This window comes from Anabrus simplex, chromosome 1, assembly GCF_040414725.1.
Source record: "Anabrus simplex isolate iqAnaSimp1 chromosome 1, ASM4041472v1, whole genome shotgun sequence".
Lineage (NCBI taxonomy): Eukaryota > Metazoa > Arthropoda > Insecta > Orthoptera > Tettigoniidae > Anabrus > Anabrus simplex.
Genome location: NC_090265.1, coordinates 1,612,629,920 through 1,612,653,587, shown reverse-complemented (window position 1 = coordinate 1,612,653,587; position 23,668 = coordinate 1,612,629,920). Strand labels below are relative to the sequence as shown.

At 40.5% G+C, this 23,668-nt stretch overlaps 1 protein-coding gene across 3 annotated transcripts in view; it reads right to left on the bottom strand.

Moving 5' to 3' along the window:
* LOC136881155 (pro-resilin) overlaps window positions 1-23,668 on the bottom strand; it is a 111,380-nt gene that overhangs the window by 23,459 nt on the left and 64,253 nt on the right. Inside the window, exon 2 of one of the 3 annotated variants that reach the window (XM_067153828.2) lies at window positions 16,172-16,261. The exons of 1 other annotated variant lie outside the window; for it this stretch is intronic. The gene's annotated coding sequence lies outside the window, so the exon portion shown is untranslated. Of the gene's footprint in view, window positions 1-9,024; window positions 9,050-16,171; window positions 16,262-23,668 lie in introns of those variants that run through there. One more of the 3 variants, XM_067153836.2, reaches the window with a different exon arrangement.

Below are 23,668 nucleotides of genomic sequence, written 5' to 3'. Positions count from 1 at the left end.
CGCCTTGTTTTGCCCTACATCAGCTGATCACTCAGAGCTTGATGTTGGTGCCACGCTTGGCCGGTAGAAACATACGGAGCGCCCTCTCTATCTATTTCTATGCTCGAAGGAGCTGCTCACTAACAGATGACGATCGTGAGGCCCGGGTCGAGCCAGATGGAAGGGATGGCGCTGCTTCCTGCGAGTGGTGGTGGTGCCGTTAGTCTCCAAGGGAGAGCGCTTGCGATCAGCCGAAAGTACAGTAGCAGAAGGGTGGAGGGTTGACCGTGTTTGTGAACGCTGTCTGGAAACAGTTGACAAGCGTGATGTGGGAGTCATAGCTGCTCCCTGGCCCTGGACAGCTGAAGATCGTGCCACATTTCTTCTGTTTTTCTTACTTCCGGCCATACCTAACCTAACTTCGAAACTTACGGATTTAAAAGAAATAAATCCTATATTTCTACAACGAGATACACTGCCCTAACACATTCACAGGTCACTTTCACTTCACTAAATCAATGCTTGCACACAGGACCGTACTAAGAGTACTATACACCTTCAATACACCTGGAATTATGAGCCGCAAATTACGCCACCATGACACTATAGGTATAAGGATGTGTCGGTGCGACGAAAGGCAAATAGTAAAATTTGAATATCAGATAGACGCTTGTGTCAAGGGCGGAGAATGAGTAAAAATTCTGTATCTAAGAAAGAAAACCTGGAGAGTAGTGAAATTCGATTGCTTCTGCTAAGTATAGGTTGGCATAATTTTTCCACCTGTCCTTTGTTTTCAAACTTATTGTTTGTTGCAAAAGGATAGAGACACAATAAGGCACTGTGTATACCCACAATGATCCTATAATCACAGTGCAATCATGGCTATATTGTTTTTCGTTAGCGCCATAGTTTCCCATTAAAAATGCTATTTTTTATGTCGCACCGTCAAAGACTGGTATTATCGCGATGATGGGAGAAGAAAGGGTTGGGATTGGGAAGGAAACTGCTTGGCCTTAATTAAGGTACAGTCCCTGCATTTGCCTTGTGTGAAAGTGGGAAACGATTGAAAACCATCTTTGTTTAATTGTGTGCTTGTCTGAGTATGTTATAGTGGTTTAGTTGTTAAAGGGCAGTCCCATTAAAACCGAACACCCTACACAACACACATTTCGCGCGAAAGGTTGCAACATTGTTGTTGTTACTGCGATCGCTTTGGTAGGAGAACTGCATGGTGACAACTCACAGGTGCACGCAGTTGTTGGGTTATGTCTTTGTTGGCGCACGGACTGGTCTAGTCTGTTTGTCCGGCTGTAGAAATGGAAGTTATAGCAAAGAAGAGCGAAGAGGTGTGGTTCGTATTTTGGTGGGCGAGGGTGCTTGAGTACGCGAAACTCATCGTTGCATGTCTGCTGTGTATGGCGAACACTGCATGTCCATGACGAGTGTGCACGAGTGGCATAGGAGATTCCGACAAGGGCGTGCATACTGCAAGACGATGCGCGTCCAGGACAGGCCCATCGAGCCATTACTCTTGAAGTGATAGGGCAGATTGATCACCTTATCCGGGAAAACCGACAAATCACGGAGGAAGAAAGACATTCGTGGAATTCGGTTTAATTCAGACGAGGAAATGCAAGAGTGGGTGCGGTTGTGGATCCGTCAGCAACGTACCTCCTTCTACAAGAATGGAATTGATCGTCTCGTGTCCCAGTGGGATAGATGTATGAACGCTTTTGGTAATTACTTTTGAATAAAACCATTCCAAGGTCATTTTGTAGCGGGTGTTCGGTTTTTATTTGACTACTCCTTATATAATTAATGTTCGACAAATTGAAAAATTTAAAGTTACAGTTGCCGGTTCTTGTAAGAGGATTCTGACTCAACAGTCAATAATAATATTATTTTAACGGCGTGTGGCCTCCGGAGAGGCCTGGTGCAGGTCTCTAGAGTTGACTCCTGTAGGCGACTTGCGTGTCTGTGAGCATGAGGCCTAGCAGTGATAAATTCTAATGTTGGAAGTCACACACACACACGCACACACACACACACACACACACACACACACACACACACACACACACAACCAACCCCCGAGCTACCGGAATTAAATAATTAAAGCTACCTGACCAGGCTGGGTATCGAACCTGAGACCCCTAGGACTGAAGGCTAGTATGCTAAGCATTTAGTCGTGGAACCAGATAGTGGTCAATATACCCATGTACTAAACGTGAGTGAAATAAATGTGATATGCAGGGCAAAAATGCATTTGTCTCAATATATGATTTTACACAAGAGCTTTAAACGCACATTCTTCTAACAAATGAGGGATTATCGGATGCAAATATATGAACAAAAATTGATGTACAACAATGACATATGACATTTAGGCTAATTATAATCTCTGAGATATAGGAAATATGTACTATTTATTTTTAAAGTTAGAATTTACAGGACCAATTGGAGCATTTTCGTTTTCATTTATAGAAAGGTGGAATCAGGGATTGTAATAATTTATCAAAGGGAAATGTTCGATATATATCCAAGTTTTTAAAAATCGTTTGAGAACAGTCTAGGTAACCAATCGAAAAGGAATCAGCTACTTGGGCGATAGCCTTAAATGAAGATCAATGCTGTTTGATTGATTGACATTAATTGATTGATTGATGGATTGGTAATTGATTTCAAATACGAAGGATGCTGGGTAACACAGGAATGGGATTTGATGTAGAAATAAAAACTAGAAGCGGCAGTGCAATAAGAAATTACAAGATCTTCTCTGCAGCCGTGACCACCCATTCAAAACACGTTGACGGGTCATGAAGTGGAACGTATTACTGGTGGTGTTTAACGGTGAGAAAAGATGAACTGACTGTAGGTTTTTGAAATGCGGATGTGGATGTATAGCAGAATGTTGGATAGACCGCATCTCCAACGAGGAGGTACTCCATCTTAACGCAGGAAAGCAGCCCATTTCCGTCTCATCTTCCGAAATAGGAAATGCGCTGATTATTGAAGTCAAGATACAAGAGAAACGTGATCGTGGACGGAAAGATTATCCTGGACGTGACAACTGCGGTTTAGAAGTAGCGAGCCTGCCTCTTGGCGCTGGTATCGGGTTCGATTCTCAGCCAGGTCAGGGATTTTTGCCTGGATCTGTGGGCTGGTTCGAGGTCCACTCAGCCTATGTGATCACAATTGTGAGCTATCTGATGGTGAATGCTGGCCTCGGTCTAGAAAGCCAAGAATATCATCCGAGAGGATTCATCGCGTTGATCAAACGTCACCTTGTGATCTGTCCTCCTCCGTAGCGTGACGGTTAGCACTATCAGTTGCCGTCCTGGGAAGCCCGAGATGGATTTCCGGTAAAGCCAGAGATTTAAAGAATGGTAGGAGGGCTAGTATGTGATTAAAATGATGCATGCAGCTCACCTCTATTAGGGTTGCGCCTGAGAAGAGCAGTATTATCTCGGAATGAATACACGGGTTAACTTTCTTTTACCTTGTGATTTGCAGGCCTTCCGGCTGAGCAGCGATCACTTGGTAGGCCATTCCATTGCCTATCTGGGCTCTTGCGACACTTTTTTCTATCACTATTCGCCATCCTAGTTGGTTTCCCCACATTTTACCTCCATGTGAATGTTGGGATGATTCCTGCTATGTTGGTTAAGGCCGTCCCTTTCCCAATCTCAAACCAAATTAAACACTAGATGACTCATGCTGCTCCGTATAATCCGTTACAAATAGGACATAAAACGTCTCTTGATGTGGAAATGCTCCGTGTCCTGTCCGGGCACTTTTTGAATGTCTACATTTATAATTTGTGTTACCTGTTAATTAAATGCCATGTGAATTTCTACAGATTTCTTTATTGTGATTGTGGTTGGTATTTCACGAACAATTTTGTAGTTTTAGAGTTATTGTTGTGTGTTTATTTAGAAGTTTAGTTTTAGATTATTTGGTTCCGCGTGAAGCTTTGTCCTTGTTGCAGCCCATACTGTACATGATCCTTTCAAATAGATAATACAAACAAGTGATAACTGTAACTAATGTATTTACGCGTCGGCCTATGCATATGATGTAAATGATTGCAATTGTCGTGGAGACTGTTACCAATCAGCCTAGCGAACCAGAAAACTGTGGATTCAACACTAATCTCGATCATTTTGGGTGTACATGACCTATGTCTAAACAAGAAGTACGATGTATTGTGTATTCATTAAACCCATCAGAGACGTCCTAGAATACCTTGAATGAAACTTCTCACCGAAAGACCCCATTCTCAATATGGCAGTGTCAATTTTTGTACAATCCGAGCTCTATGTTGTCAATGTACACCAAACAGATGACAATAATATCGCCATCATCTCTTTGGAACTCAATGATTTTGGAGTCACTTCTGTATACAAACCTCCTCCAGCAGATTTTTTTTATTCCTCTTCAGAACTTATACTGCTGTAACAAGGTGTACAACCTTATTGGAGATTTCAATAGCCGTAGTCAACATATGAAGTTCTGGACGACTTGTAGATCTCTAAATAGGTTGCGCTCCGGTGTTACTTGGTGCAAGACCAATCTGCACAAGTGGGGATATTCGGTGGATTCTGTTTTGTGTGACTGTGGGGAAGTGCAGATTACGGTCCATCTGCTAGAATGTCACCTTTCTTCTACCACATTTACTGAGAAAGAGCTGCTTGAGGTGACAAGGAACGCACTCGACGTTGCTAATTTCTGGTACACCACAATATGAACCTTTGGTGCAGTTAGTTTTATTTCTTTTTCATGGACAATTATTTTACTTTATAGAATATATACTGTATATATAACTCTGCTTCTGACATGATCTAAATAAATGCATTTTGGATATTTTCTTTTTCAGCCCTTCTCACACCCCTACGGTGATGGTGGCTGAACTTGGACTTAAATGTCTTCCCGAGTGTCACTATTCATCTCAATGACCCCGAAAATTATGGAAGGTGTGTCTTACTCACCATATTTCTCTCCACATAGTATTAAGTCATATGTGTAGAAAGTTTGGTTGAAATTGCTGATTTGTCTATAGTCACCGTCATTTTTAATCGTTTAGCTTCGCTGATATATTTACGTAAGATATTGCTCCTTACCTGTGTGTAACGCGTCAAGTACAGAATGTATTGTGGGCTGGGGTAAGCCTTCGACGACTGTTATTGGAGTGGCTCAGGTGTCCCGGGTTCGATTTCCGGCAGGGTCGGGAATTTTAACCTTAATTGGTTAATTTCGCTGGCACGGGGCCTGGGTGTAAGTGTCGTCTTCATCATCATTTCATCCTCATCACGATGCGAAGGTCGCCTATGGGCGTCAAATCAAAAGACCTGCATCTGGCGAACCGAACTTGTCCTCGGACACTCCCGGCACTAAAAGCCATACGCCATTTCATTTCATTAGATTGGCCATTTAGCGACTTGATTTTAAGAATACTCAAAATTGAATGAACTTAGAGACCTATCTGTTGTATGTCCGGCGCTCCCTTTTCGCTCAGCCAGCCAGCTGCACGCGCGCCTGTGTATCATTCTGCTAGCTTCGACGCGCAGCCCTCAGTGCGCGTGCCTGACCATCGAGTGTACTATAAATAGGAGCTCCCGGCCTGCTCACTTGCCCACTTGCCCCGGTGTCCAGCTCCAGAATACACCCTACGTCGAGCACGGAGGCTACTCCTCTTGAAAATGTGCTTCGACCAGGTGGACTGAATTTCTGGCAGTACGAGGTTTCACCTCTGGTCACCGCTCCCTTACCTGTTTCCGCTGCCTATGTTCCGTAATTCTTTTACAAGCCATTTTCATTCCCTAAGTTATGCAAGCTCCCTTAGTTTCGCTAGGTGGAATTTCTTCAATCAATTGAACTTGCTTTTTAGGAATTCAGGCACTTCAACAAACAAGGACTCTCATAACATTTATGTTAGTGTGCCAGATAGTTCTCGACTATCATCGTGTCAATTCACAAAGACTATCTTTTCAAGATAGAAGTGTATATAAAGACTGCTAACCTGTACATATTGTATAAAGACAGACTTTTCTCAAGATTCAATATTCCTTTTGCTTCAAAATAAATTTCAGTTATTTGTGTAAATATCATAAAGTGAAGCAAATAAAGTTGTGTTCTGTAAACTTCAACCTTGGTTACAACACTATCAATGCCTCATGTTTCACCGACAGGTAATTACGGTGAGAATAAAACAAAACTGATACAAATCGGTCCAGTAGAACGGAGGGACGGACTGGACTGCGCCCCTGCTTACCGATAGTCAACATTTGCCTGTGGCTCTTGCAAGTATAGATTCTTCTAATCTCAGGGAATTCCCGGCTCTTCAGACACTTCTCGACATAAATCGGCAGGTAGCATAAGGAAATATAATTACTACTTGAAATAAAATTTAAGATTTGGGTTAAAATGGACTTATCATAAAAGAAAATATTAACATTTCATAGATGTGAAGCATCGAATAATAAAATAAAGTTTGTTAAATTAATAAAACAGCTGATGTAACTTTGACAAAATTAAAAAAAATGACCGAGCTCGATAGCTGCAGTCGCGTAAGTGCGGCCAGTATCCAGTATTCGGGAGATAGTGGGTTCGAATCCCACTGTCGGCAGCCCTGAATATGGTTTTCCGTGGTTTCCCCATTTTCACACCAGGCAAATGCTGGGGCTGTACCTTAATGAAGGCCACGGCTGCTTCCTTCCCAATCCTAGCCCTTTCCTGTCCCATCGTCGCCATAAGACCTATCTGTGTCGGTGCGACCTAAAGCAACTTGCAAAAAAAAAAAAAAAAAAAAAAAATTAAAAATGAAGACCTCAGGAATTATTTTATTAATATTTAGTTGAGTTAAACGTGAATTGCCAATCCAGAAGAGAATTCAATAACAAAAACAACGAAAAGAGAAGAACCTGAAAATCACTATCGGATTTCAAGTAACACACCGTTGGTCGATTCATTTCATCCGTGAAGATTCAGTTTCCGTAACCGGACTCCGAAATTTTCTTAAGGTTATCCACCGATCACAAAATACCATGCAGGATGTCATCAGCCACAGAAAGGACCCTTAATCGAACCGAAACAACCTCAGGTTATATTTGAACCGATTAATTATACACAAGAAAAATAACATTTAATTCACATGCTACCTTGCTCCTTGGCAAGGCACGGTGCTCCAAAATTCACTGCTATCCAGTCCCTAATATCTCTATAAAAATACATGATCGCACCATGTTGTGTCTAAACCAGACACCCAGAAATGCAGTTAATTAATTCATTAATTGAAATGATATAGAATATTGTTCCACTGAACTGCAATATTTATGAAATGTAATTTAAAAATGAGTTTACATTTAACACACAAATAATTTTCGGGTTATGCTAGTTTATAATAAACCAATGTAAACTGAATACCAATAAGCACGGGTTTCTGAAAATTAATCTTATAACTTCACTGAATAATAATTAAATTAATTCAATCCGACCGTCTATGAACGGTACGAACAAAGTAAACTGAAGGAGGAACGTCGATAGGCGGTGTTGTAATAATCACCACCATGCTATCATAGCAACTAACGTGAACCTATTAACAAATGGTCTTCATCCGAATGTAGAAAACATACTCATTACAATAATCATGGCCGCTACTGTGGCAAGGAACACGGATAAACGTCTCACTCATATAAAGAACGACTTGTTATTTATTTCAGTAATCACAACTATTGAAGAAAGGTGCTACTCAAAACTATGACCAATGCTATCATAAATAAAAAATAAAATTTATCACAAACACTTAACTTTAATGATCAACACTAATAATATTTAGCTGACGCACCATCATCGCAGACTGAACTGATCGTACTGATTATCACAAATATTAATTCTCACTAGAATAAACTTACCACAAGTCCTAGCAGACTGAACTAACCATATAATTGAATGCATAGATGTTGAAAATAAATCGAACACTGATCATTACAGAATGAACTGACTATCTACCTGAATTTATGAATGTTGAAAATAAAGTGGACACGGTTCTTTGCAGACTGAAATAATTATCTAATTGATTTCACGAATGTCGAAAATGACCTGGACACTGATCATTGCAGACTGAACTATCTAATTGAATTCATGAATGTTGGAAATAAACTGGAAACTGATCACTGCAGGCTGAACTGACCATCTAACTGATTTCATTAATGTTAAAACTAAACTGGACATTGATCTTTGCAGACTGAACTATCTGATTTCATGAATGTCGAAAATAAACTGGACACTGATTATCTCCCGGTATAAGGAGATCCCCTATACCAAGTGCCAACAGTCTCTTTGAGAGTGGATGAGCGGGTATGGGTAAGGGCACTCTATTGTCCTGGGGACAATAAATTGTTCCCAAAGGCGGAGGAACCAGTTTGGTCAACGGCATTAGGATGCAGAAGCCAACGGGAAACCTATGCATTAAAGATCCTGAGAGATATTCCAATAAATCCACATGGCATGGCTGCAACGTCAAGATCGGAGCTGGCCGTGTGGATCGTCTACCTCCGTTTGGAGACGACGGCTTAAGAAGAAGAAGAAGAAGAAGAAGAAGAAGATCATTGCAGACTGAACCAACTACCTAACTGAATTAATGAATGCTGGAAATAAACTGTCTAGCCGCAATCATTACGTCTTTAAACTGATCACTACTGTTAAACCTACTGATGGTCACTCAGACGACCAGAACTGAGGCGATCTAAAAATGAAACCAAAATCCCAATTGTGGGTGGATGACAGACGAGTGCCATCATTTACTCGTACCATTCGATAAATTCTCCACAACACACATTAACAATTTACTGCCACACCAACTAACTTGTGTCAAAATTTCGCCGTAATAAACTCTTCCCTCTCTCAAAAACCATTAATTCAGTATACAAAATAATTATCATCTCTATAAGTTATGAAGTTTACATAATATTATTACTTCTTCGACCCTCTCAAATCTCCCAGACAGTTGTCTGATAACGGGCTCACAGTATTCTAAAACCATCTCACCCTTCCTCCTAGCAGTTTGTCAATCATCCCGTACCACCTGTCGTTTATACCTGGGGTGAATCCACCTGGAACAAACCAGATTACAATATATTCCTTTCAATTAAATTTATCTCTCATAACATCTAGCCTTCTGAGATCACATACTTCCTGAAATCAAACAATTCTTGAACCCTGCCTCCCACGGCATTCCAACACGTTATTTCCTCGGGGCATTTCCTCCTCCCGGCATTATAACACATTATTTCCTCGGGGCATTACTTCTTCCCGGCATCAACACATCCTGAGTTCGATTCTCCCTCGGGGCATTTCCATCCCAGAATCCAACTGAACTCATTTATTTTGATATTTTCTCTACTGGTTCATCCTTTCTCATCATGGTTATTGAATGTATATATGATCTCAGATTAGTTTCTTATACAATATTATATGGCCTATCTTAATCTCATTTTTTATATTTCATTTTAATATCGTGCCTTATTTCATGGATACATCATCGTACTGAAATTACGTAATTATTGAAACGAACTTCTAGCAAATATCAAACTTTAAATGATAGGAAAATCACACCGATCTTGACTTAATTTAGACATTACGATATCTTTACCCGACACTCACAAACTAACATTTTCCAACACTCAAATATATTTTACGTTTTACTTTGACACGGAATCTTGACACACAAATTCTTTCACAGACTGGCCTAAAACATATCTTTACCCGATATCTTCTGTAATCCAATTTAACATAATCGCCTGAAATTTTGTGATTTCAACATAAAATGTACGTAAACTTCTCGTAACATCTCTATGCCACACAGCACTTTATGTTTGAACCAACGCAAAGAAAAACATCAAACTATCGGCTTGAAACTTTGGCCTTTATTTACACAGAGCATAACGATGCGGAAATACACTTTAAAGAACACAAATCATGTCACCCACCTAGATTTCTGCTGAAAGTGGCATGTTCTCAGACATTACCATTCGCCGACTGCCCAAATAAGGCTTACCACACCATATTGATACAAACTATACACACTTCACACATTTCTTCTCGGAGATTCCTAATTAACCATATTATTTAATTTTATTTTCTTACACACTACACACTTAACAAATGTATGTGAATCTTCAAGTTTATCACACCCGTTTCTTCTCGAATACTCTTACCATTAAATAATATTTACATGAAACACTGTACATTTACCACACCTATAAATTATCATCAATTCACTTCTTATTCATAATTCAGTATTCACACCATCTGACATATTTATCAGGCAAAGGACTGTATTAACAACACCGTGCCGAGATATGCCGAAAATTTCGTTTCATCAACAAACGCGGTCAAATTTAATATTCACACGAATATGAGTACTGTATGTATTTTATTTCACTCCACCAGTTCTTACCATAGACTGGTATTTCGCTCTTACCAATGATAATCTTGAGTGTTCAATTTATCAACTGCACATTAATAATTGGCCCAGAGCGACACAGACCTGTACTCGCATACCACCGAAGAAGGAATGATTCTTGCCTCCCTCAGCACTCTTAGTATACCTGCGTTTTGGCGCGCGAAAAGTGGTAAGATTTCATTATCCCACGGGTTTAATCTCTAGTGTTGGTATCCATAATGTTCAAAAAATTTCGAGGAATATGAATATCATGATTTTATAATTTTAATTTGCCTCTAAGTGGTCTAAAACACTGAAGCGTGGGTTAAATAAATACTTTTCCCCCTCCATGACAGCATAGCTTCCAATATTCCCTCGGTCTAGCACAATCTTTCCATTTTTGGCCAGAAGAGATTTGATTACATGACAATTCCTTTCAATTTACTAGGTGTTCCACTGTACCAGTCCAAGTTTTAATTTATCTCTGGTTAATTATCGTATTTTATAAATTAGCCACGAGTATGCTCGAATCCATCCAAAACTCTTCCCTAGGATCTTATAAATCTGGATTCCTTTCCTGCCCAAAAGAGATTGCAATTCAACAGCGCTCTTGTCTCGTGGGTACGAAACATGAAGAAGACACAGGGTGCTCATCAAGTAATGATGCAAAAATGGATGCTCCTTTCACAACAACGTATCTCGCGGCTAATTAGGCTAGTAAATTTAGATATCCGTTTTGACTACTGTGAATGATGGGTTCACTACAGACATAGCAACTACACAGGCCAACAGTCGGATTTCGCAACATGAAGCATACATGCATGATAACGAAATTGAATCAATCCCACTACAAGGAAAAGCAACAATAACAACCATAAACATGTAACAGATCTAGGTAGAGAGGTAATAGCTACCACAAAATATTGTGAAATCAATTTATGTTCTCTTCATTGTATGTTTCTAACAAATACCAATTTTAACGTCTGTAACAATTTACGTTTTTAAGATATATTGTAGATATAGCCATTTTAAAAATCGACCCTCTTTTTCACTCCTATTCACCCCAATTAATTGAATTTTCCAAAAACCAAAAATTACTTGTTTATTTATTTTCAAAGGAGATATCTGGTACCAATTTGCATGTCTGTGACATCTTCAGTTTTTGAGATATAAGTATCCACATAAAAGGCATTCAACCACTTTTTCACCGTTTTCTCACCCCCCCCCCGCTAAGGGGATTTTCCGAAAAATACGTGTTTCTTTATTTTCAAAGGAGATTCTAAATAAGCCTACCAATTATTATGTCTGTAATCTTTTAAATTTCTGAGATATAGATATGCTCATTTAAACAATTCACCCCTCTTTTCACCCCCTTAGCGACGAAATATACAAAAACCTTCCAGTGAGCACCTACAGTGTAATATAAATGTATAATCAAACTTTCATTTCTTTATGTCCAATAGTTTTGGTTCGGCGATGATGAGTCAGTCAGTCAGTCAGTCAGTCAGTCAGTCAGTCAGACTGAACATGTTATTTTATATATATGGATGTCTAGTTCCTTGAGTAAATGGTCACTTCGTGGCCTTCGGCTCAGAGGGTCCTGGATTCAATTCCCGGTCGGATCGGATGTTATAGCCGCGTGCAAGAGGAACACGTAAAAGTGAATACATCCCTTCACACTGGATTCGTTTCAGGAAAGGCATCCGACCGTAAAACGAGGCAAAGTCCTCATGTGTGACGGCCCACACCCAGGACCTCACATGGACGAGGGTAAAGCAGAAGAAATAAGAGCTTGTACGTTCTGAATAGTACAGGAGTGGACAGCTCAAGGCATGTGTACCACTATTGGCACGCAACGGCGTATCTAATGACATGACCAAAGTAGTAACAAATATCAAAATACAATAACATTTTAAAACCCTATTTATCGAAAGTCACCGCCAATATTATAATTTTCTACTAGAAGTTATTTGAAGGGATTGTTTTTCAGATATCACTGCGTTGTTCATCAGGAAAACCTCTGCGCCGAGGACATGGCACTCTTCTGTTCAGGATTTTGTGTCTTCCACCGTGTCAGTTTCCAGATCTGCGAGACATGCCCTATTATACTGTACTGCTGTAGGTTTTGGTAGACATATATATATATAAACAAAGTTTTTCTATTATGTTATTATGAATATTGCGAACAACTGGTATCGATCAGCAATCAAATGGTGCATCTGGCATCGTCATCTACGAATTCCAACATTGAGGAACTGATGATGAAAGAAAATTAAATCCAAAAACCTCACTAGGAACTAAGCTTGGTTTGTTTCATATCAGTGCTATCAGTGTGGAATATGTTATTTAATTTGTAGACATTTTTAATAGTCCGCCTCTGTGGTGTAGTGATTAGTGTAATTCCCACTGCCTTGCCTATCCCTTACAATCTTCCTATCCCCCACAAGGCCCCTGTTTAGTGAGGCCACCTTGGCTATGTACTGGTCCTCCTCCCCAGTTGTATCACCGACCACATGTGTCACGCTCTCAGAACACTACCCTTGAGGGGTAGAGGTGGTATCTCGCACTGAGTCCGAGGGAAAAGCCGACCCTGGACTGTAAACGCGTCGTCACAGGTGCGTCTTATAGCGATGATGGGATAACAAAGAGCTAGGAGTGGGAAGGAAATGGCCGTCGCCTTAATTAAGGTACAGCCTTAGCATGTGCCTGGTGTGAAAATGGAAAACTATGGTAAACCATCATGAGGGTTGCCGATAGTAGGGTTCGAACACACTATCTTCAGAATCCAAGTTCACAGCTGCGCGACCCAAACTGTGCGTTCAACTTGCTCAATCATCATTAATTAGTGTTGTTTCGGTTTAAATATAAAATTAGTTTTCTCTTCTTACAAACTGTTCTATTTTCATCATGCAGAAATAATTAAAAGCACATAATATTAATAATTTCTGGCATCTTTGCCAGGAACGGGGCGAGGGAGGATGTTACAATAAGGCGGAGTGGCACTTTGAACATAAAATGTGACACGGGTACTGCGAGTTGGTTGCTACTGTCAGTTGGATAACCTAAAGGTAAAACCAAATCAAACCCCATGGCACTACAACCCTTAAAGAGACTTGGCCTACCAAGCGACCACTGCTCAGCCCGAAGGCCTGCAGATTACGAGGTGTCGTGTGGTCAGCACGACGAATCCTCTCGGCCGTTATTCTTGGCTTTCTAGACCGGGGCCGCTATCTCACCGTCAGATAGCTCCTCAATTCTAATCACGTAGGCTGAGTGGACGCCGCACCAGCCCTCAGGTCCAGGTAAAATTCCCTGACCTGGCCGGGAATCGAACCCGGGGCCTCCGGGTGAGAATCTAAAGGTAAAGTAAGAACGAATTATTGTATTAAATATTCCCTAATAGGTTTCCACCTTGAAAGACAGAGTGGCAACCACGGGGCCCGTACCTGAGACAGACATTGCTTTCACTTACTTGTTTCAGACTCTTCACATCTTTTGTACCTCATTTTTCTTGGTCTTGTTCCCTTTCCACTATAGCGGTGTTAGATTTTCAAGATCTACGGAATCCCCCTTAGTTTCGCATCCATCGAGACCCTTCTTTGCCAACACCTCCATTTTTATAATGATCGAACCTCTTCCTCGGATGGCTGCACTTTGAATACAGACGCACGTTACATTCCTTAAAAACATTGCAGCGAACCCTTGCCTCACGATACCCAGCCTATCCATACGACCTATTTCATCATGATGAAAAAATACCAGAGCGCTGAACACGATACTGCTGGCTTTTCAGAAACACAAATCCTCAACCTACAACAACTCCTTCACTTTTGTGGCCAGCTGTGAATGGAACCTCCTTCCGCTAGAGGTCAGAGGGATATCAAACCACGGAAGTTTTAAACGAGCGTGCTGAAAATATCTCCTTGGTATTAACTCGGAGAATGACAGCAGGTCGTTGTATTTTTCTTCCCCTGTTTCTTCTTCTTCTTCTCCTTCATCTTTTTCGTTCTCCTCTTCATATTGTTATTATTATTATTATTATTATTATTATTATTATTATTATTATTATTATTATTATTATTATTATTTCTTTCGTAATCTGTTTACCCTCCAGGGTCGGCTTTTCCCTCGGGCTCAGCGAGGGATCTCACATCTAGTGCCTCAAGGGCAGTGTCCTGGAGCGCGAGATATTGGGTCGGGGCATAAAACGGGGGAGGAGGACCAGTACCTCGCTCAGGGCAGCCTCACCTGCTATGCTGAACAGGGGCCTTGTGGGGGGATGGGAAGATTGGAATGGATAGACAAGGAAGAGAAAAGGATGCGGCCGTGGCCTAAAGTTAGGTACCATTCCGGCATTTGCCTGGAGGAGTGGAAAACCATGGAAAACCATTTCGAGTATGGCTGAGATGTGAATCGAACCCTCCTCTACTCAGCTGACCTCCCGAGGCTGAGTGTGTACCCCGTTCCAGCCCTCGTACCATTTTTCAAATTTCGTGGCAGAGCCGCGAATCGAACCCGGACCTCTGGAGGTGGCAGCCAATCACGCTAACCACTAGACTAAAGAGGTGGACATTATTATTATTATTATTATTATTATTATTATTATTATTATTATTATTATTATTATTATTATTATTATTATTATTATTATTACTAACGTGTTTATTCTTAAAAGTAAACCGTAGCAATCGTACTCAGCTGTGATTCTCAATTAAATAATCATTCCAAAGATTTTAACATTAAATTATAAGTTATAGTACAATAACCAAGATTGTTGTTATTTACGACGACGACGACTACTACTACTACTACTACTACTACTACTACTACTACTACTACTACTAATAATAATAATAATAATAATAATAATAATAATAATAATTTCCAACTCCTGGGTTGAATGGTCAGCGTACTGCCCTTCGGTTCAGGGGATACCGGGTTCGATTCCCGAACGATTCTGAGGTTTTAATCACTACTGATTATTTTTTCTCACTCGGGGACGGGGTGTTTGAGTCTGTCCTAACACTCTCCTCTTCATATTCAGACAACACACCACACTATCAACTACCACAGAAACGCGCAATAGTAATTACATCCCCCATACGGAATTGATATCGGGAAGGGCATCCGGCCATTAAACAGGGCCAAATCCACATGTGTGGAGCAGTTCACACTCGCGACCCCACGGGTGTGGGAAAAGCATAAGAATAGCCTGATAATAATATTGTTATATAATTATCATCATTACTGTTATTAATATTGTTATTATTTCTGTTCATTCTACATACGTATTATATTATCATTATTGTATTTACGAAGAGGTATGTCATTTTATTTCTTGTATGTTATGTAGTATATTAGATATTTTATGCATACGCCAATTAGTTCAGTATAGTAAAGTAGGAACAATTAGGTTCAGAGACCTGTTGTTACTAGTGTATCAACAGTAGGGGTGAAGTGTACGACAAGGGCTGGTATCCCTAATTTTGTCAGGTAAAATAAATCTATCTATCTATCTATCTATCTATCTATCTATCTATCTATCTATCTATCTATCTATCTATCTATCTATCTATCTATCTATCTATCTTCCATTTACTCCTCTTCTTAGTGTTAAGGGAGGTTGATTATCCTTCGTACCGTATTTTGCCTTAAAACTTTAACCACCATCACCACCATCTAGATAAAATGATTGAAAAGAAGACTCACCTAAGGATGTTCCCACAGAAATAGCAACGATTGAGGACTCACCTCTTGTTTATATACAGCTTTCTGCTTCGAAGCACTGGCCAATGACGAGGCAGCAGTCGACAGACAAGGCCAGGGCACTGAGGTACTGATCTACAATGAGAATATTCTTCATTATGAAATAAACTTGTTATGGAATTAGCAGAAGGTCACTCTGAAGTAATAACTGATGTGATGACACCTTAAATAGTTCACACTTTAATTTGTGAGAAGGTCAACATGCTGTCGAAGAAAAAGACGACATGAGTAAAAACGTGTAATCGTCTGTAGTAAAAACGTTAGAGGATGGCAGTTTCATAAGCTATATCGTAACTACAAATACCCATGATAAAAATGAGGAGCGTTGATTTTAAAACGGGGCATAGAACTCAGCTAAATATATTTAATACCGTATTCACATTCAACCGTAATGTTACAAATAGTGTTAATAGTGCGTAGAATTCTGCAAACATCTTCCTCGGAACGATAGGCTTATTATTTCATAATTAATATAGACATTTTAATGCCATGGAAAATATATTTTGATGAATAAGCAAAATAAATGTGTCTATGCACTCCTTGGAATAAAATTATTGCTTTATTTTACAAATCAACTGTCTTTGTAGGTAAGCGTATATTTTCTTTTGTATTTCAATAACAAATGCCTAAGTTACCTTCAATGGCTGTGCTTTATGAGACAGCGGTATGTTGGAAATATATCTCATTGGTGTTTCACAAAAACTCAGAAATCAATGGCCAAACCTGCCGCATTTAAACACCTTCAAATTGCACCAACTTTAGCGGTGATCGAACCCGCTTCCATGGGAACGGAAGGATGGCAACAAAACTATTACTGTACTTATTCTTCTTCAATCTAGCCTACTTACAAATGGACGGAATATTAAAATTGGCACAGAGATGGATTACGACCCGTCCTCGTAACAAGAATGTACTCCTGAAAAAGTTCGTTTCGGGAGAGTAATTCTTTCTGTGCGTAAGGTCCTGTTGATGATGTCAGAGAAGAATGTCGGTTTGCACTTTCTTCACTCAAATATTGAAATTTGCATCGACCTGATCATTCAAATATAAGTGCAAGGGGTGACGTAGCACTTACTGCTGTCCTGTTTGTTTGCTTGCTTGCTTGTTTGCTGCGTCCAACCGGAAGGCTAGTTGGATTCTCAAATTGCACCATCAGACGGTATGCGATTATAAGGAAACCACAAAAACCGATAGTTGCGAATAATGCTACCTAAAAGACAGGATAAGGAGCGATGTAGTCCGCCATTACCTTTCTCAATTGGCTAGAAAGTGCTATCGCAGCACGATGGACCCTATGAGTAGTACCTTTCGTAAAATACAGACGCACTAGTCGTGGCCTGAATGTTATTACTCAGCATCACCCACACCTTAACTTCTTCCATACATAACACCGAGACTTCGATGGAAGTTACATTTTTTTCTAGCCTGTGCAAAGAGACAGTTGCAAAAATATTACATAAGTCAAAAACTAATCACAAGTGGATATTATTCTCCTATAGAAATTTAAAGAATTTTTAAACTCAATCAATCAATCAATCAATCAATCAATCAATCAATCAATCAATCAATCAATCAATCAATCAGGCACTATGCATAAGTACATGTCCTATTATTTCCAGATGCATATCTTATATTTTCCGTGTTGTCTCCTGTTAGCGAGAAAAAAAAAGTAGTTGCCATGACTTATAACTTGACCCTCGTATATTATAATATAATATAATATAATATAATATAATATAATATAATATAATATAATATAATATAATACAATACAATATAATATAATATTAGAGAGAAAAATGAGAATAGCCTCGCTGCAGTTGCGTTACAGCTTACGGAAAGTGACATTTTCTGCTGTGCTACGCTCTTTATCTCGCTATAAATAGCATCTCATTTACTAAAGAGTAAAAGCCATTAAAGTGTTAAATCAAAGGGCAAAAAGGAATCTTGTCACGCTGTTAAAGAAACATCGATAATATCCTTATTTTACTGTGCAAAATGGAAGCTGCTTTTCGCAACAACTTAATGATTCTCATCTCCCTATAGGTCACAACATATCAATTACTTGGGTAATAATAGTTCATACATGCTGCCAGGTAATGACTGTGCAGCAGGCGTGGGTGACCTTTCCGATCTCGTGGGCCACCGAGATATACCTACAACGTACTTCAGGTGGGACCTGTAGCAGAACAGTATAAGTACCTCTATCGCCGTGTGTGCTAAAGCACTAGTGGCTTTCCCGTAGTTTTAGCCAACATCCGAGGTCAGCCCTCTCGCCACGGCAGTTGTAAGATTGGGGGTGAGTGGAGACTGACGTGTTTCGGTAACGTGACTATGATTTACTTCCTTCTTTTTTGCTCATTTTTGTAACGTCGCACTAACACATCGAATGATTCCGGCGACGCAAGAATGTGGAAGTGATAGGATTGGGATGGTAGCGTCCGTGGCCCTAATTAAGGTACAGTCCCAGCATTTGCCTGGTGTGAAAATGGGAAACCACGGAAAAATATCTTCAGGGCTGACGAAGGTGGAATTCGAACCCACTGTGTCCCGAATGCAAGCTCACTGCTACGCGACTCAAACCACACGGCCAACTCACTCGATGATTCACTTTTTATCAATGTAATAATAATAAAAATATAATAATAATAATAATAATAATAATAATAATAATAATAATAATAATAATAATAATAATAATAATAATAATAATAGCATCGTCCTCTTTGTCTACATTCTGCATAAGAAGACCAAATTAACCTGGTTCATCAAGGAATTACAAGAAGTGAGGATCACAAGTGATGATCCTCTTCGAATCTAACCGGAAGGACACGGTGATTTACAGGAAAACTCCTAACTGAAAACAGGCAAGAAGTGGACTAAAAGTAGAAAGGAAGCTCACCGAAAATATATGCGGAAATGCCGGCTAAAGGTTAAAAGACCATGGGAAAAAACGGTTGAAATAACTTGGTGCTTAGCTGTCATCGATTTGCATTTTTAAACTTCGTCCTTGGTGCATGAAACAGAAATACAGAAACACTCTAATAATAATAATAATAATAATAATAATAATAATGATAATAATAATAATAATAATAATAATAATAATAATAATAATAATAATAATAATAATAATAATAATAATAATAATAATAATAATAATAATAATGTTATTGGTTTTACGTTCCATTCATTCACTACCTTTCTATGGTTTACGGAGATACCGAGCAAGTGGCCGCACTGTTTAGGTCACGTAGCTATGAGCTTGCATTCGGGAGATAGTGGGTTCGAATGCCACTGTCGCCAACCATGAAGATGGTTTTCCGTGGTTTCCCGTTTTCACACCAGGCAAATGCTGAGGCTGTGCTACGGCCGTTTTCTTTCTACTCTTAGGCCTTTCCTATCCCAACGTAAGTGGTTTCCAGAGTCACTGAGTTGCTAGAATTTTGTCCCGCAGGAGTTTATTAACGTGCTGGAAATTCTACCGAATCATATAATATTCTTTTGCTAGAGGTTTAAGCTCGCACTAAGACGTTGAAGGTTTCTGGCGACGCAAGGAAGGGAAAGGGTTAAGGTTGAGAAGATAGTGGTCATGGCCTTAATTCAGGTACAGCCCCAGCATTTTGCTGGTGTGAAAATGGGAAACTACGGAAACTCATATTCAGATCTGCCGATGATGGGATTAGAACCAACCATCTCCCGAGTGCAAGATTACAGCTACACGACCCTAACCCCACGCCAACTCGCTCGGTATACGTATTTTTGATCTTACTGGGTATTGTTACGAATATTTTCGTATTCTGTTGGTGTGCGTACCTCGGATGGAGCGTGAAAGATCAGTAGGCAGCACGTCAGAAAATTCATACATAAAATGTTAAAATGTGGCCTGACTTCAAATCTGCCGGTAACTTACGCTGAAAATATTAATGACAATATTTGTGTATAAATATGAGAGCCTCCGTGGCTCAGGCGGCAGAGCACCGGCCTCCCACCGCTGGGTTCCGTGGTTCAAATCCCGGTCACTCCATGTGAGATTTGTGCTGGACAAAGCGGAGGCGGACAGGTTTTCCTCCGGTTTTCCTTGTCATATTTCATTCCAGCAACACTCTCCATTATCATTTCATTTCATCTGCCATTCATTAATCATTTCCCCAGAGGAATGCGACAGGCTTCGGTAGCCAGCACACTTCCTATTCTCGCCGCTAGATGGGGGCTTCATTCATTCCATTCCCGACCCCGTCGAATGACTTTAAACAGGCTGTGGATTTCTGTATAAATATACTGATATGAACTAACGGGAACCAAATATTTCCTGATTTAGTGATATGTATTACTGAATCACATGTAGTGATCTTCTCATCATTGATCTCATCATTCTTCCTTTTCGCAACGAAATCTCCTTTTCAATACTGTATATCTGTTTCAAAGTTGAAGTCATATTTTTGGATCCAAAGGCAGCAGAATTACCCAGCATTGGCATAGAATAGTGAAGTTTCTTCTGTTCCTTACGATAAAATATTTGTGTGCAGGCGAGTTCTCATCCCTTGTGTGTTTGCAGAATAACAAACTTCATGTTGAGCGTGACCTCAGACTGAAACTTACTGCAACCTGTCCGCGTATCTAATAATACCGTTTCATTTAAACAACTATTATCCTGGTAATGCGATTTAAATTTCTTTATCTTCTTCTTGTCCGGCTCAATAGCTAAGTGATTAGCGTGCTGGCCTTTGATCAAGGGGGTCTCGGGTTCGATTCCCGGCCGGGTTGGGGATTTTACCTTCTTTGGTTACTTCAAACGCAGTCGACACTTCATACGGATCTGGCCCAGTTTTTATGGCCAGATGGCCTTCCTGACGCCAACACTATGTTGAGAGACGTGTTCACTATTGCGTGCTTCTGTGGTGGTGTGTTGTATGTAGATGAACAAAAGCGTTTTGGGAAAAAGCTAACACCCAATCCCCGAAGCAAAGAAATTAATCATACAGAGTTAAAATTATCCAACAAGGCGGGAACCGAACCCAGGGCCTCTCTGAACCGAGAGCCAGTACGCTGACCACTGAGCTAAGAAGTTGGACGCTATGTATATTTAAAACTAATTAGCTTAATTATATTTTAATATGTAAATTATTTATGTATTCGTTATAAATAAACTAGAGAAAACCAGTCCGCCTCTGGGGTGTAGTGGTTAGTGTGATTAGCTGCCACCCCCGGAGGTCCGGGTTCGATTTCCAGCTCTGCCACAAAATTTGAGAAGTAGTACGAGGGAGGGAACCGGGTCCATTCAGGCTCGGGAGGTCAAATGAGTAGAGGGGGTTCGATTCCCACCTCAGCCATCCTCGAAGTGGTTTTCCGTGATTTCCCACTTCTCCACCAGGCAAATGCCGGGATGGTATCTAACTTAAGGCCACGGCTGCTTCCTTCCCTCTTCCTTGTCTATCCCTTCCAATATTCCCATCCCCACCCCAAGGCTCCTGCTCAGCTCAGCAGGTGTGTAGCCTGGGGAGGTACTGGTCCTCCTTCCCAGTTGTATACCCTCGGCCCAAAGTCTCACGCTCCAGGACACTGTCCTTGCAGTGGTAGAGGTGAGATCCGTCGCTGAGTCCGAGGGAAAAACCATCCCTGGACGAAATACCGGTTAAGAAAGAAAGAAAGAAAGAAAAAAAAGAGAAAGCCAGAAATAAATATAAGGAAACTGATATATTTTACTTTAATTTTATTGTAAAGTACTTTTTACACCTCAGTGCACTTTCTGAGGGGTATTAATGGAAAATAATTAATACGAGGTGTTCTAAAGCATGGGTGGGCATTAATCTTGCACCCGTACATATCTGTTAATTTTTCTACCACAGCCATCTTCTCCTATAGCACTGTGGTGTAGAGGTAGCTGTCTGTCTCCCACCCGGCTTGCTGGAGCGGAGAATTGTTGATGATGATGATGATGACGATACGAACTGAAATGATACGAATAATTTTCGTTCGTTCATTACAAATATGGTACTTTAAACAATTTAGTTCGGATTAACCAAGTTTTCGGATTATCAGTGTTTGGAATAGCTTCATTCGAGCAGTAACTCCATGTGAACCACCCTACACATCTTTCAAATAAAGTGTAGGGGAGCAGACATTGTGAAAGTGAATTGTATTGACACTGGCTATCTTAAAGCGTTGTTCTGAGATACAGTACAAGCTGGGTCAAGTGTCATGCGGTTCACGCAAGCAAGACCAACGCACGTTGCCAACTCTTTAGTAGACTTAGTTATGATAATTATAAGGAAGATAATATCAGAGCCTGTAATGATCAGCCTTTGTTGTACTCCATCCAGACATATCCTGCGCCAGAGATGGGGCCGAGATTGCATGCGTGAGCGGTGGCATTGCGCCAAGCGGAACAGCATCGCCTGCACTCAACTTATTTGTTCCGGAGCGCCGCGGCGTCTTCCTTGCAAACAGTTATATAATATAGAGCAGTGAACAGTGTAATACTTTGCGTCACAATAGGTCGCCGAATAGGGTTCTCCTTTCTCTGCCATCTAGTGGAGTAAAATGAAACGACGAAAATGACGCACAGGCAACTTAAAGAATCCTCAGGGTACGGGTGAGACTTTTACTGGGGTACGCAGCAACCTTCAAGGGAACATTTCAAGAGGCAATAAAACATGAAAATAAATACGATAATATCAGTATATTTGGTCCTTTATTGGACATTATAAAATTTCCAGCTAACTATTTCCTGGTTGCCAGCGTTTCGCTCCAGTGTGCTAAGTTGGGCTCATCAGTTGGTAAATAGCACATCTACCGAGACGCATGGCTAGTACATACCGTGAAACGCTATCTATCTAGCAACTTTTTCATTCCCCACTCTGAAGGAGTGGGGCGGGCCACCTAGAGTGTTACGCCCTCTCTCGGGCCAAGAGATGCGGGGGCGTTGGGGAGATGCGATGAAAGAAGGTGGGGATATGCTACTAGTTGCTTTACGTCGCACCGCCTCAGATAGGTCTTATGGCGACGATGGGACAAGAGAGGGCTAGGAGTGGGAAGGAAACGGTCGTGGCCTTAATTAAGGTACAGCCCCAGCATTTGCCTGGTGTGAAAATAGGAAACCATTGAAAACCAATTTCAGGGCTGCCGACAGTGGGGTTCGAACCTACTATCACCCGAATACTGGATACTGGCCGCACTTAAGCAACTGCAGCTATCGAGCTCGGTGGTGGGGATATGAAGAAGGAGGAGATGGGAGTGTGTTTGGCCACTAGAGCTAAGGGGTTGGCAACTTTATTTTATTTCATTATTAGTTATAAATTTTTTTCATGTACATTTATTTGTAGGCTATAACTTTCACAGTGTAACAGTACTTGGGCTATGAACATCAATTACATATTTTTGGCATTGGTCGCTTGGTTCCTTCGCTGAAGCGCTCTATTTTGAAGACAGGGTAGCAATATGTGAAGAATGGTATTTAATTCCCTGGTGCACCCACAAGCC